Consider the following 15,001-nt stretch of genomic DNA (forward strand, 5'->3'; position numbering starts at 1 on the left):
AAAAAACCTCAAAAAAAACCAAAAACCAAAACAAAAAAACCAACCAAACAAAACCCACAAAAAATAAACCAAACCAAACAAAAAACACCCCACCTCACCAAGATTTTCTAGCCAATCATGTTTCCTTGCCCAGGCAGCAGAAGGCTGGGCCCCAGGGCAGCACCCTGGGCTCAGCAAAGGTCAATCTCAGCCCAGCTCCGTGTGCAGTGTCCCAGGGAAGGAATCCCTCTTCTTCCAGGGCAGTCAGAACTACAGCTGTAAATGCTCTCTGCTCTTGAATCAAGACCTCTTTTCCCAATGGAGAGATTGAGAGATTTTTTTCTGGTGGAGAAACTTCCACAGAACCTCTCCAAATTACTCCCTGCGTTAGGGCAATTAGTGCAGTCCAGGGCTGACAGAGCTGGATCCATTCCAGAGTCCCCCAGTCAAGCAAATCCAGCTCTCTACACTTAATTAAAGCACTAATAGGTTTGTTTCATCACCAGGGTGCCCCACCAGCCCAGAGTTTTGCTTCCAAATGACCTAGCCAGAAACCACAGGCATTCAAGTGATCTGTTATTAGGAGTATTTATCACCAGGCAGGTATTTCAGCTCTCAGAACTCTGCATGATGGGGAATTGAAAGCTACAGCAACTTCTCAGGGCCTGAGGAGAGAACCCCAATGCCATCACCTCCCTGCCCCAACAGGGTCACCTGGGTCCTGCCCTGGCCCACACACAGCTCTCATACCAATAAAATAATACACATTGTATCATATAGAGCACGTAGCTAATTAGGAAATGCTTTCATTTACATGTTAGCTACATGGTTTTGTTTCCCTGAGAGACTGATCTCAGCCCTGTTTCTGAGTCCATTCACAGACTGCTGGCACACAGAGACAGTTCTCAACTCACAAACTGCCTGTGGAAGTTTCATTTCCAGCTTGTCTTACTTTCCTTTCACTCAGGGATGCATCTGAGTTGGCTCAGGAAGCTACACATGATTCTGGGAAGAGGCACCAAGGACAAGGCAGTTTGGGGAATTCATTTTAACACCAAGTAAGGGAGTAAGGGTGTCTTTTCATTAGTTATCTTCTTGGAACTACTCACACATCAGCAGCTCATGACCCATGTAAATGAAAACAAAGGCTTTGGTTTCATTTTTTACCCATTTTAATTCAGAGCCTCTACTCTGATCAGTTTACAGTATGATTTGAGATAAGCCACAAACACTCCAAATTTATTTACAGTGGCAGATATTTCCAATGTTGATAGCTCTCACAGGTACTTTGCATAGCAATTGCCCTTTTGTAATAAAAATAAAAAAATAAAAAAAAAAAAAAAAAAAAAAGCAAAAAGCAAGCAAAACTAACAAAGGAAGAAGTGTCACTTTGGGCCACTTCCAACGCCATGAATTACACAAGGCTGGATTCAGCTGGAACACATCCCATAAGGATGCATTAATTCCACACACTTCAAGCCACGTTGGACAGATTTATCAGGAATAGACAATTCAGAGTGTAAGAGTGATTTAAGATGGTGCAAAGGGGCACATATGCTGAGCCTCTCCTTAACTGGCCAATTTTTTTCAGCTGAGCTATCACTGACTGTGGCATATTTCATTGCTGTGGAAACCCTCCTTGGAAATAACATGAAAGGGGAATGCTCAATCCCATGTCTATGTTAAAGAATCTGTTACAAGTTTCTTTAGAGCAAAACAGGATTTCAACTGGGATTTTTTTTCTGTAGTCCCCCCAGAAATTAAGAGACATATTTTTTTTACATTTTGAGTTCGGGCAGGGAGCACCAACAAAAGCTTTGGCACCATTTCTATAATGATTTACTTGATCTTCCCTCTGAGCTTAGGTAACACCCAAAAGGCTGAAGGCCTCCAGCAAATCTAGAAACCTTCACAAAATCTCAGTTTTGTCACCTACCTAGACAGCTCAGGGCAGCCCTGTTAACAAGGCTAAATGACTCTGAGACATTTCAAGCCAAGCCCTTGCATGTGGGCCCTTGATCATGGCCATCGGCAGGGTATTGTTCACACCTCACCTTGCCCTTTCTCAGAGCTGAGCTAGGTTAGAAAGGATGGAATTGGCTTCCTGTTCACAGCATTTATCGACCTGGAGAGGTCACCATGATAGACTGCAAGTGCACAAGGTCTCTGCACTCCAGTCTGATTTCCATACAATTATAGATTTTGTGATTACAGCTGCTCTGTGCATTTAGCTCACAACTGCAGCCAGGTGCCCAGGCCAGGCTGGCTGGGAGCAGAGCCCTGGTGCAGGGGGTGCTCTCAGCTCCTGCTGAGCACTTGGCCTCTGCAGAAACACAGAGCATTGGCCATGTGGGCAGAGATGAGGTGATGGAGATGCTGGAGACCTCCAGCCTCAGCTCCACAGCTCCATCCAGCCCCAAGAGATGTAACAAGGCCATGAAAAGGCCCTGACAGCACCAACCTGACCAGACTGTGGCTAAGCTGGTTTCCAGGGCTGCCTTCAGCATTTCTACCTCTGTTTACCAGGTAAAATACAGCACTGCCAGGCATTCAGAGTGCACTCCCACCTCTACATGAATGCTGAACTGGCTTGTATTTCAGGAAAAAGGATGAGCCTGAATGCCTCAAACTGCATTTTCCTCTCTTATAATGAGATCCATGGGTCTAGCAAGAGATATCAGCCCCACCTAACACACTGCCCATGTTTTCTCCCATTGTTACTTAGATAAATGTACATCTTCCAAAAGATTAAGGCACTGACAGGATGAGATCCTGGCCTATACCCTGGTTGCTTGTCACAGTATTTTAACTTGTGTCCCACATGGCATTTTTATTTGCTTGTAAAATATATTATAAAACTAGATTGAGTTTTCCTGGGGGGGGCAGTGGGGGAAGGAAATTACAGAGACCAAACTATTGCCATGGAACATTTTTCCTGGCTGAGAGGAAATCTTAAGGTTTCTGATCACAAGACTTTTTAAAAACCATCAACAGTTCTCAGAGGAAAGACACAAATCTCCACTTTTATTTGCTAACTTGATTGGTGCTTTATTTTTCTTTCAAGATTCTGCTGAGTCTGCTTGGCTCATGGCCAAGGGATGCATTTTGCCTCTCTATTTGTATCAAATTAAGAATGCCCATATCCAAGCTGATGGGGAACAGGCTGGTAGAGAAACAGAGTATTAAATAAGCCCATTTCCTTAGCAGCATTTCCTTCTTCTCTGGTACTTCTGAAGCTCTGGTTTTCAGCACCACACTGACACAAACTTTCTGCCTCTTGACCTTAATAGGAGCTGAGCTGTGCCAACACTGTCAAATTCAGATGTAGTAAATTGCTCTGAACCTCACCTTTCTCACAGCCTTCCCTGCAGCTGACAATGCTTCATATTGCAGGAGATCATTACCCAGAGGAAGCTGTGGCATTTAAAGTGGATGAACCCTGCCCCAAAGGGCACCTGGACATCTCCAGCCCTGCATTTTTTTATTCAGCCAAAGACATCCTTAATTAAGGCCAACTGAAATCTTAATCCTGGATGCGCCTGTTGTTCAAAAAAAAAAAAAATTAACTCCAAGCAGACATTGCATCTGATCAGGGTACAAAAGTTTCTGTGCTTAACATAAAACCTTTGGTAGGAATGAAGATGGTATTTCTCTGCTCCTGGAGCAACTAATTAGTGCTCAGAGCTGTGTTCAAACATCTCCCCCTAATGCAGCAGACACCAGCTATGGCTTCACACTGAACTTCTCCTAAGCCTAAGATCTGTAATGTCTGTTTCTGTAACTTAAGAGTCAAAGATAAATCCCTTCTCAGAAGGAGAACAAAAATTGCCAAAGCACAAAGGGGTTTAATTAAACAACTCCTCATTTATCAGTATTGGTATGAACATGTAAAACCACACAGGGAGCTCTTAGCAGACAAGAGTCTCAGGAATGAGAGACCATTTTGACAACCTTTGACAGGGTTGTGGTTAGTTCTGTTCTCGTCAGAGGTGAGCAGGAGCTGCCAACACCCACTCAGTCACAGTGGTGAAAATCAGGAGGAGCCTCACATAATCCAACATGTTTAAGAGAATTCATGTGCTTATTTTTTGATTTAAATCTTCTGTGAATCAGATTCAGTTTGGGGTCTGAGGTTTACACACATTTGTCTTGAGAGCCTGAGGTGCTGTTAATCCATTTACCCAAGCCTGATCGACTGTTAATTACTGCAGTCTAAACAATTGGGAATAACCTGATCCAGATCCATAGTTATCCTCTTCACATTAGCGAGGCAATACCTGCCCCAGCACCACCAGCCTAACAAAAGATCGTGGATTCTTTATCATTTCAGAGATGTTGCTCACAAACTCAAACATGCATACAGATGGTTGCAGTGCAAGCCACAGAACGAGGAAAATGAACAGGGGTGCAACAACTCTGCAAATCTTCCATTTGCTTCCATTTTGCCACTCTGAAACAGGTGTTCTGCTGGGCTTCCCCACTGGATATGCAACTCACTAATTAACAGATTTGTCTCAGGACCACTGGCACTAATTAACACTGCAGTCTAATTAATCAGAAATTTAAATTCCACTGAAGAGCTTTTGAGCTATTTCTGTTAGGCACAATGGAGGACATTTTTTGTTGTTTGGTTTGGCTCTTTTGACAGTTGTTTTTGCTTTGAACTAGTAGCAAGATTAATAGTCTTGATATGAGTAGAATTGATCACTTTCTATTAAACACCTTTTTGTCTTTGTTTGTTTTTTTAAATTAACATTATTCTTACCAAACTCAAACACATACCTTGCCTTTTATTTTATTCTCAAAAGTGTTTTTTTCATATGACATTAGTCAATATGGTAACTGTTGCTTGCCATACAAACTTCCATCTCTAGCCTATGACCAGGCTGGGCTTAACCAAGGAGTCATCCTGGCACAGATTTTGAAGATTGAAGTATCTGCAATTCCTTCTTGGTCAATATTAATTTCAGTCCCCTGGGAGAGAATCATAGCTTTTTTTTTTTTTTTTTTACCAACGCAATGATTTTTGGAAGATATGAAAAAATATGAGATGTGAAAAAATACTGATTGCTTTAACTAAAAAAAAAAAATTTAAAAAAATTACACTGGCATAATAATAGATGATAAATGCTATCTGCTTTAAATATTCCTCCTTCCCTACTGTTACTCCTCTGTGCTGGTTTATCATAATCCTTAGCCCTACAATCTATGATTAAGGTGCTTCATTAGCTCTTTGTACTTTGCACTACTTAAATCATTCAAACACAGCATTACACGAGCCTCTGCTCCAGAGGCTTACAGCAGACATGGCTTTGAGGAATTCCAGCACAGCTTGGTCACACAGGGTTTCACCAGGCCAAGACAATCCCTCAGTCCCCATCCAGCAGGACCACGAACCTCTGGGAATGCCCTGCCTGAATTTCTGGGCCAGCAGGAGCAGGAGTGGTTAGCTTTGGAAAACACCAGTGGTTAGTTTTGGAAAGCAGAGACACACCAGCTAAAATCCGGGTACTAAAATCCAGATAAAAGCCAGGGAGAGAAACCCTCCAGTTCTAGCTGTTCTGGCTGTTTTGGGTCACTGAATGGTTGGGCAGCTGAGGCAAAGGGAGCTACAGGTGCTGAAATATCAGACCTAAGGTGGGGTGGGCAGAGTACCACAGGCAGGGCTTAATCCTGACCCTTCACTGAGTCAAAACAAACAGAAGTCAACTATTGTCTTGCTGGCTTCCATCTGGGGTAACATGGCAAGTCCTGACTAGTTGCACACTTTGGAAAACTTTCACTGATTTAAGAGATTAAAAGCTAAACACATCTGAACAGGCAACAACTTGCAGAAAGGGAGATCTTTGTGTGAGCAGGAGGCATAAACAGCAACCCTCCCTGTGCCTGTGGCCCAAGCCATCTGCACTGAGAAAAGCCCCAGAGAAGTTGCAGCAGCTGAACCAGCAGCTCCTCCACCAGGTACAGCCTGACCCAGATGCTTTAGTACAAAAATAACATCATGCAGGTCTTGTACCCCTCTGAAAAACCAAGGCATGTTTTCCATCTCCCATTACACATCCATGCATGGCTGCATTGGCATTCCAGAGTTTTTGTATGGAAGGAAGAAGAGGGGCTTTGCAATCATCCTGCTGATTACACCTACAGCTGGTGAAAATTAGGGACAGCCAGATGGTGTCTCACCAATTGTTCTGCAGCTGGCCACAATGAAGGCAGCTGGGGGAGACAAATGCTCCCACCACACTCATCACAGAGAACAGCATGGAAAAAAGAAATAGAGCTCCATAGAGCAGAACTCCAACTCATTGTTTGAAAAAAGATAGAGGATGAGGAAAATTGTTTTGTGTAATTGCCAGAGGAGAAAGAAGGAGTAAAAATACCACTGACATAGAAATTCAGTGGTATTATCAAACCAGTGCAGCAAAACCTGAATGAATGTGGTCAATTCCCAAGACACGGAAGTGAGGGATGGTCCTTTGGCTGCAGATGTGCCAGCCATGTGTGTTCCTTGTGAGGCTGCACTCTTACACCTGCAGCTCCATTTCCTCCTGCCCCCTGAACTGCTCAGATCACACAACACTCAGGGCAGAGGCAGCTCTGAGGCCCACAGGTTGAGCAGCCCATTTTTGAGCAAACACGCTGGCTGACAAGAGAACCATCCACCAACACAAGCAGTGAGGGGATACCAGGGGCTACAATGGAATTCTGCTCTATTGCAGTCCCTACCTAAAAACCCAGGCTTTGGATTTCATTTCATGTGACACACACAGACCTGTCCTTGGCTGCCACAGACACAACAGGCTGCAGTGAGCCATCCTCCCACCTGAATGAACCAAACAAGGAATCTCCATCTCAAGCTTTCCATAATGCTCAAGCACCAGCTGACTTGAAGATGGGAACTGTCATTTTGATGATTTCACAGATGATTTGGAAAGGCAATTCCCTGAAAGGTCACTGATTTGTCTCTCTACACCTTGAGCTTCATTGCATCCAAGGGCTCTTCAACTGCTGAATCCATTCCCAGAGCACTTTCCATTACACCTCTCAGGCCAGTCATGCCTTTAGCCTCACAACCCTAAGCTGATATTCCCATAGCCCTGAATAAATTGTGCTTCCAAGCTCTGATTTCTTATTCCAGAGCTGTGATGGCAACAAGTACACCAAAAAATGTCTACAACAGTTGTGCAAATCTTATTATTTCCATCCCCCTCTCACTGCAGAAGAATCTCTTAAACTGCTTGTGAACACTCAGGAGCATTTACACACCTGCTGAACCTTCACTGTGTCAAATAATTAGTTGGGATCCATCACAAAAAGCAGGGGAAAAAAGACCCCAAACATAATTTCAGTCTATGGCAGACTCAAAGCCACCAACATTCTTCCAGCATGACAATACAACCCTGAATGAAGCCTCTTGTCTTTGATAGAAATTGCACAAAACTGCAAATGAAGCATTTGAAATGCTCATTTTCTTGAGAAGGAAAACCAGAGCAATCTCCAGAGGCGTGGTGACAAACTATCCCAGTTCTTCCATCATGCCACATGATCAGGCATTTGTTCTCTTCTGACACTCCATCTTTTCAATGCACTCAGAGTTTCTGGTTTTGTTTTTTGGGGTTTTTTTTTGCTGACAAGTAACTGCTCAGCACTACTACAGAGCTTCTGCATTTCATCCCAGAGGCTTCACCATCTAAATGACAAGGAAAGGGAATCCTGTGCATGCAGATTAGGCAGCTGTACCCTGCAGAGCCAGCCAGCATGAGACTGAGGATCTCATCATGACCAGAGCTCATGAAGCTTCACAGAGCACAGAGTGGCTGCTCAAGCAGGGGCAATCTCATTGCTTGTGCATCTCACCCCAGAAAGAGGGAACGTTCTCTGCTTATTTGGGAAAGGAAATGTGGTCACTGACACTTTGCCTGCTCAAGAGGCTTTTCAGTCCACAGCCTGAGGAATATCATGCCCCAGCTCAGTTTAGCCTGACATTTAAATCAGAGGTCCTGGTACACAAGTACATAATAAAAGCAGTATTTTGACATTGAACAGGACATGAGAAGGAAAATTTTCTATCAACAGTAGAAAAATTATTAGGTCCCCCATGCTTGTCCACATCTGCTTTGAAGACAGGTTCCTCCACTAGAGAGAACAACACAGGGCCATACATTAGTCTCAATTTTTTAATAAGCTCAAACTTTTAATGTGCTGAGTGTTTTCACTGAATGGTTATCAAGGGTATAATTCTGTGGGCTTTAGCTAAAGGAGGAAGAAGAGAAATAGATCAAACTTTTGTGCTTTAAGAATATCATCATGATTACTTTTGTTTAATTAATATTGCTACACATCTCTGTAATGAATTTTCAAGGGCAAAAAATAACACTTCATGAACTTTTCCCCCTAAGGTTCCCATACCTGAATGTAGATACCAGTAATGATCAAGAAGGAAAAATGGAGATAGATATAAGCTTCATGCAAGAAACTTTAACACTGTAAACTCATGCCTTTCTACAGATGATGATTCACTTGTTAAATCTAGAAATATTTCCAGACACTGAAGCAGAATAACGTGTCTGTGTGGGTATGGGCTAACTGGAGAACTCCTGTGATGGATAGCTGGAAATGTTAAGATTCTATATTAAGAACATACACTTGTGATCAGAGCTGAAAAGACTTGAAAATGTCCCCAGAAACTTAATGACCATGTTTTGCCTGTATTTGATTGATTTACCTATAAATCAAAAGGATTTCCTATAAATCACCAGTTTGGTGAGCTGCAGGGGGAACAAACCCATTTCTAACCATGTCCCTTAGGACAGGAGCACAGTGCCCATACTCCTCCTCCCTGAAGGGACCCCCAAGGCAGCCAGCATGTCTGTGAGCAGCTGAACCACACACTGCTGGCTCTTGCAGGCTTTAACAGCCTTCACTGTACACCTGGAGGTAGGAAAACACATATATTGTGTACACATAGACAGATTTATCATTTTAAACTGAGACAGGTAGATAGAGAAACACAATAAGCAAATAAATAAAGTACCAGAAAAGAAGCCCAGACTAAATTGGTAGTGGGACTGCTGCTCTGGGCTCTGCTTTCAGCACTCCACATCCCCAGGGTGCTCTCAGCCCACGCTGAATCCTGCCATATCCACCAACTCCACACAGACCAGCTCCTCATCTGGTACAAGCTGGCACTGCTCCAATGACTTAATCAGAGTTTTGCTAATTAGCACCAGCACACGACTGATGGCTTTCTGCCTGAGAAGATGGGAACGTTTTTCCTGCCTGCTGGCCTGTGAAAGCTTTTGCTAGCATGGGATGATCTTTTCTGAGGTGGTGGAAACACAGCTGTGTGCTGCATTTGCATTCCTGGAGAGGACTCCAACAGTTCCTTGCCACCCCAGTGAGACAGCCCCTAGCAGGATGCAGTCCTGTGTGACCCAGGGATATCCACCAGGGCCCTGTGAGCACACAGGCAGCTGCAAAAGTGCATTTCTGACACCCTGCCAGAGGAAATGAGCCCTGCAGGTCATTGGCATGGAGCTGTGCTGAGCCAAGCAGTGCCCCCATTGCAGTGAGACCCAGCACATCTGCAGGGCAATGACAGCTCCCAGTTAAAAATGGACAGGGAACAATGGAGCAGCTCCAACGAGGGACAGGGGACAGCACTTCACTGTCTCTGGGAGGGGGCTGTGTGCACACAGGCAATGTAGCTCTCCTGCCACCCCAGCAGGATTTATTGATGATATTTGGGACAAGAGGCACCTGTACAGTGCAACAGGGATGGAATCCAATTGCAGCACACACAGGCTCTGCCTCCAAAAGCACAACACACAAATGGCATGGTGACAGATGAGGCATTTGTTAGTGAGGCATGGACAGGTTAAGTGATGTGACCAAGGTTACACTAACAGCCAAAGGATGCTGAGCATCTGTTACAGTCCCCTTTATCCAACACTGGTAAGCTTTAAATGCAGTTCCAGATGGAAACAGACAATAAAACCAGAGTCAGTACTGCCAGGAAGCCTAGGTTTAACTGGAGTCCCTCAGATTTGCAGAACTGACTAGAAAAGCTCATCAATTTTACTAAGTGAGCATTTCATTAGATATAAAGAAGATGGACAATAATGGGCATGAAATTAACAGAATGAAAGCAGTCCAGAATCATATAAAATTACAGCCTGATTGGTGTCCAATAAAATGCAACATTCAGGGAATGGTAAAGGCACTGCCACTAATTAACTAAACGTGTTTGATCATATCATCTTACTCAGACAGACTCCAGGTTGCAGTTGCAGCTGTGCTGGCGTTAAGAATTGAGGCAGTGGAAAAGGCAGCACTGATCTTTTAGCTGACCTGCCAGTACAGTGCTCCCACTCCCATTTCAGCTGCTACTCCTTCCAACGCTGCCAAATGTTAAACAGATCCTAGCAGCAAAGAGCTCAGCAGTTAATGTGGTACAATTTACAGTAGGAGCTTCACCTATGTAAAACACAGCTCTTTGTCACCAGCCTCAGCTGCTTGGGTCTCACACAGAACACACAGAGGCTACTCTGACTCCCAAAGTTATAACTCAGCAGGAGAGCTGCAGCAATATTTTATTATGAGAGGCTGCAGGCTTATTTATCCAGCTTGTGCAGCAGGCAGGGGCTAAGAAGAGGATGAGCCTTTCCCCCAGGCTCACACAGCTATGTGAACAGCTCCCTCCCAGCGAGGGAATGGAGCCTCCCTGAGGAGAACAATCCTGCACCGCAGGAAGCCAGGGAAGGATGCTGTGGGAAGACAGGACAGCACCACAATTCCCAGCTTTTTTCCAAATTCCTCTCTTTAACATTCAACTGAGAACCAGTGACAATCCAGAATTATATTTAATGGCTTGATAAGGCTGTCAGAAAGAAACCCTGAGCCAACAGGATTTTAACCTCTCCATCTTGGAGCAAGCACAAAGTGTGAGAGCAAATGTGACTAGAGGGGTGTTTAATGGATGGGGTTTGTATTTGCTTTATGGGGAATCTCCTCAGAGCTTTTGATCCAGATGGAAAGCAGCAGGGACAACACGGTGTACAAAAGCAGCTGTTGGGTACAGCTGCACAGGTACCTGACCTAGAGCATTCACACATTGCATGGGATGCTGAGACCTGTGCCAGGACCACTTCAATTGGCACAGATTGTCAGTGTCCTCGAGGGGCCACTCTAGAATCCAGGGGTGACTAATGCACAAGGGAATCAGCACAGGCAAGCATTGGATTCACCTGAGGATTCCCTCTTAGTGACCTTCCATAATCCCACAGGCTGGCTTCATGGCAGCTCTGCAGAACCAACTGGGCTTAAGGAAGACATTTCTTTCTGGAGCAACTGGTGGAGTTGCAGCAGGGCCCTGGGGAGGTTATGAAGAGGACAGGCGTGAGGGGTTGCCTTTTAAAGATCAGGCCACACTCTGGCCCTTCCCCAGCATCGATTGTAGAGCTCACAGTCAGCTCTCCCTGTTGCACTGCCATTCCCCAGGTCATCAGCACACACCAGGACAATGTGACCTTGGCAAGGAGAAGGTCTGCTTAATGGGTCTCTAGAGCAGCCCTCTCACCTCACTGGGACTTTTTGCTTGTGGAGTTAACTGCCCACTTGCAGCTTCCAAATGAAAGTTGTCAGCTGTGTAAATACTGCTGGTCCCAAGGGAGCCGAGTTCCCAACCCCTGTTCCAAATAGCAGAGAGGATGGGAAATCTGACAAACTCAATTCTTTGTAGGCTCTCTCTGAAGTGTTTCTGCAAATGATAGTCTGGAGCATCCTTCCAGGCTTTGCATTTTCCTTCCTTCCTGCATCTGCAGGCAGCACATGCTCAGCAGCTGTGTCCCCACCTTTTTCCTGATGCCAGCTCCTGGCATCAGGAAATGCCAGCTCCTGGAAATACACTTCTTTGAACTCCTCTACAACCAGGACAAAATTCAATGTGACACACAAAAAACTGAGTGCTTGTTTTTTAGGCCTGGCTGCAATTTAAATCTCACGAGCTGCAAGATCACCTGGGGGCTCTAAAATTACTTGTGTACAGGTGAGAAAAAGGTTCATTTATTTTCTGGCACTTTCTCCTGGAGAGCTGGGTAGCATCTGCGAAAGGCAGAGATTTCATTTTGATCAACGAGAAAGGTTTGCTGAGCACATGTGGAACAAACCCAAAACCACTGTGAGCACAACTGCTGGGTTCACTGCTACCACCAGGAAAACACAGCACAGGAGGGCAGGGAGCTGACATGGGCATGTCTGTGCATTTCCATGAGACACAGCCCAGAAGGACTCCCAGTGCCTAAAGCCAGCAGCCACAGAGCTTTCAGAACCACAAGGACAGGCTCGGTCTCTAGAAGGAAGAAGTCACCATTACTACACAGGACTTTGGCCTGTTTTAATCAGGGTGGTGCCAATTTATGCCAACTGTCATTAAGCCAGCACTTCCCCTGCTGGTGGAGGTAAATCAGGTATGGGTTATAACTTCCATAGCGAGCACTGGCTTCCACTTAAAACAGACACAGATGAGATCAGGCTGCTGTTGAGGCTCTAAGAGGCATCCTACCAATGCTTCCCCCTTGGCTATCCCCTTTCTCAGGTTTTCCAGCTCATTCTTCTTTTGTCTAAAAATTATTGCTTGTTCTTTCTTTGAAAAATCCACTTTTTCAAAGTAGTTTTTCTATCTTCTTCCATCTCTGTTTCTTAGTTTCAGCTCACATGCTATTTCTAACTTGCTCCCACACAGCTTCAGTCCATCCACCTTCCCTAGAATTTTACATTTGAATCATGTCCTCTCTTAATTTCCTTTCTCTAATGAATTCAAGCCTACTTTTCTTAACCTCTCCATATGGCTCTAAAACATTGAGACCTTTTATCCTACTAGTTACTCTCTCCTGCACCTTCTCTAATTCTTCAATATGCTTTCTGTAATAAGAACAAACTGCTAAAGGTAAAAGCAGAAAGAGATTAGTGAGAATAGAAAAATTCTCATGGCAGCCCTATTTTCTCTCTGTGAGGACAGACAGACACCCCCTTGCAGCCTGAGTAGACCCCAAAATACCAATCCTGCAGCAGGGCAAAATGGGAGCAGCTGATCTGGAGAGGATTCCTTCTGCTTCCTCATTTTCTCACACTGCACAGACTGCAGCTGCTTCTTGCCCTGCTAACAGAACAGTAAAAAATCTGCTGCCCACTTCAATAAATATTTCACTCAAAGCACTTTCAGCACTATTGCACAGTGCAAGTACCTTTCAGGCTGGGACAGAACAAGTTCCTTTCAACAATTTTACCAATTCACTTCTTTCTTGACCTAGAGAGATGGGGTCAAGCATTTCATTCTGTGAGCATGTCTATCAGCCTCCTCATCTATTTCTTGGCAGCACAATACCACTGCAAATTCACGACAGAGATCAATCTAAAGACAGCAAAGATCAGCATCTTTACATCCTGGGTGTCACCTGTAGAATGGCCTGAAGGTTTATTCATCCCTAAAATAACTGCCCTGAGCAAAGCCCTGGGAGTCTCCTGGAGGAGTTACTGCAGTGTCACAATTAATGGGTGACAGACAAAGCAGTTCAGAGAAACTTCTGAAAGACTTTGTCAGGCATCTTCATCCCACCAAGTTAAGAGAATATGAAGGAGACAGAGCTTTTCCCTCTTCATCTTCATTAACAGAGGAGAAGCACTCTGCAGTGACATGCTGCCAGCTGTCATCACATTCTGCCTGTTAGTCCTCACAGTAGGAGAAGCAGCAGTCTCTGCATTAGAAATGCCTCTAACCTCAAGAAACAAGCCTGATGCAAGTCCCTGAATTACTTTGACTCTTCTGAATTACCAAAGCACTTAAGTTCAGCTCCTAATTCCCCATCTAATTCATAATTTGTAAAACTGGAAGTAGACACACAATGCTAAATTTTAACCAACCTTGGAATTCGAATCTGATCGGAGCTTCTGCTAGAAAGGTTCAGAGCAGTCAGAAGCTCCTTGAAAAAACAGTAGCAGTAACAGTAACCCATCTTGCTAAGCTATTTTTTATTATTATCTGATGATTTTACAAATTAAGAAAATACATTAATTACGTCAAGCCATTAAAAGACTTTTTTTCCCTTTCATCCTTGTTTCCAAGGTGTTCTCAGAGTAAAGACAGTGCCCCAGAGGTAGGAGCTGCCACCCTCCTCCTGCTCATCAGCTCAGCAAGCCAGAGAGAGCAGGCTGCTGAGGTGAGGCCAGAAGGAGAATTAACCCTGAAAATACAACACCTGCAGGAATATTTTGATTTGGTTTTTTTTTAAGTTTCATTCAACTTTTAAAAACCATACCTTTTTTTTTTCTACCAAGCAATGAGCAATTCCAGCTGCATTTTCAGCAGCTTCCTTTGGTGGAGGGCAGAGCCTGGTAGAACACAAGGACATCAAATGAAACATTAGATATTCCTCCCAGAATGATTGAACCCATTCCATTCCATGAGATTGCTACATTTCATTTAGCCTAAAATAAAACAAGGGCTGTGTGTCTTGCCTGAGATTTTCTTTTCACTAAAGGACTGAGACTCTCAGGAGGCTTCTCTGGGCAGAATTCTCTGGATCAGAAGTGCACTGAGGCACCTACATATTAAGAGGGGCTTGGGTGAGCACAGTGACTTCATGTTAAAGAAGAGCAATAAGAATTGCCCCAGAATTTTCCAGTGGCCCTTGACAGACCTCGAGTGTCAGGCTGAAATCATTAATGTATAAACATGGGGAAAAAATAGAAATATTTTATCAAGTTTAACTGGGTGAACTTCTGTCAGGAAAAGCACCAGGAGCACCCAGTGTCTGCTCAGTGCTGCTGTGAAATTGCTTCAGCATCTCCTGACGCTTTCTGCCTGCAGTTTCTCCTGGGTCAGAGAGGCCTGGCTCAGCATGGGGTGCTAACAGTGCCTGGGAGATTCAATGCTGCATTTCAGTACCAGCCCACGGAGCAAGCAGTGAAACTCCCTCATTAAGCTGCTCTGAGATAAATCAGGGCTAAACTGTAATTGCAATTT

Source organism: Molothrus ater, chromosome 18 (genome assembly GCF_012460135.2).
Source record: "Molothrus ater isolate BHLD 08-10-18 breed brown headed cowbird chromosome 18, BPBGC_Mater_1.1, whole genome shotgun sequence".
Classification (NCBI taxonomy): Eukaryota; Metazoa; Chordata; class Aves; order Passeriformes; family Icteridae; genus Molothrus; species Molothrus ater.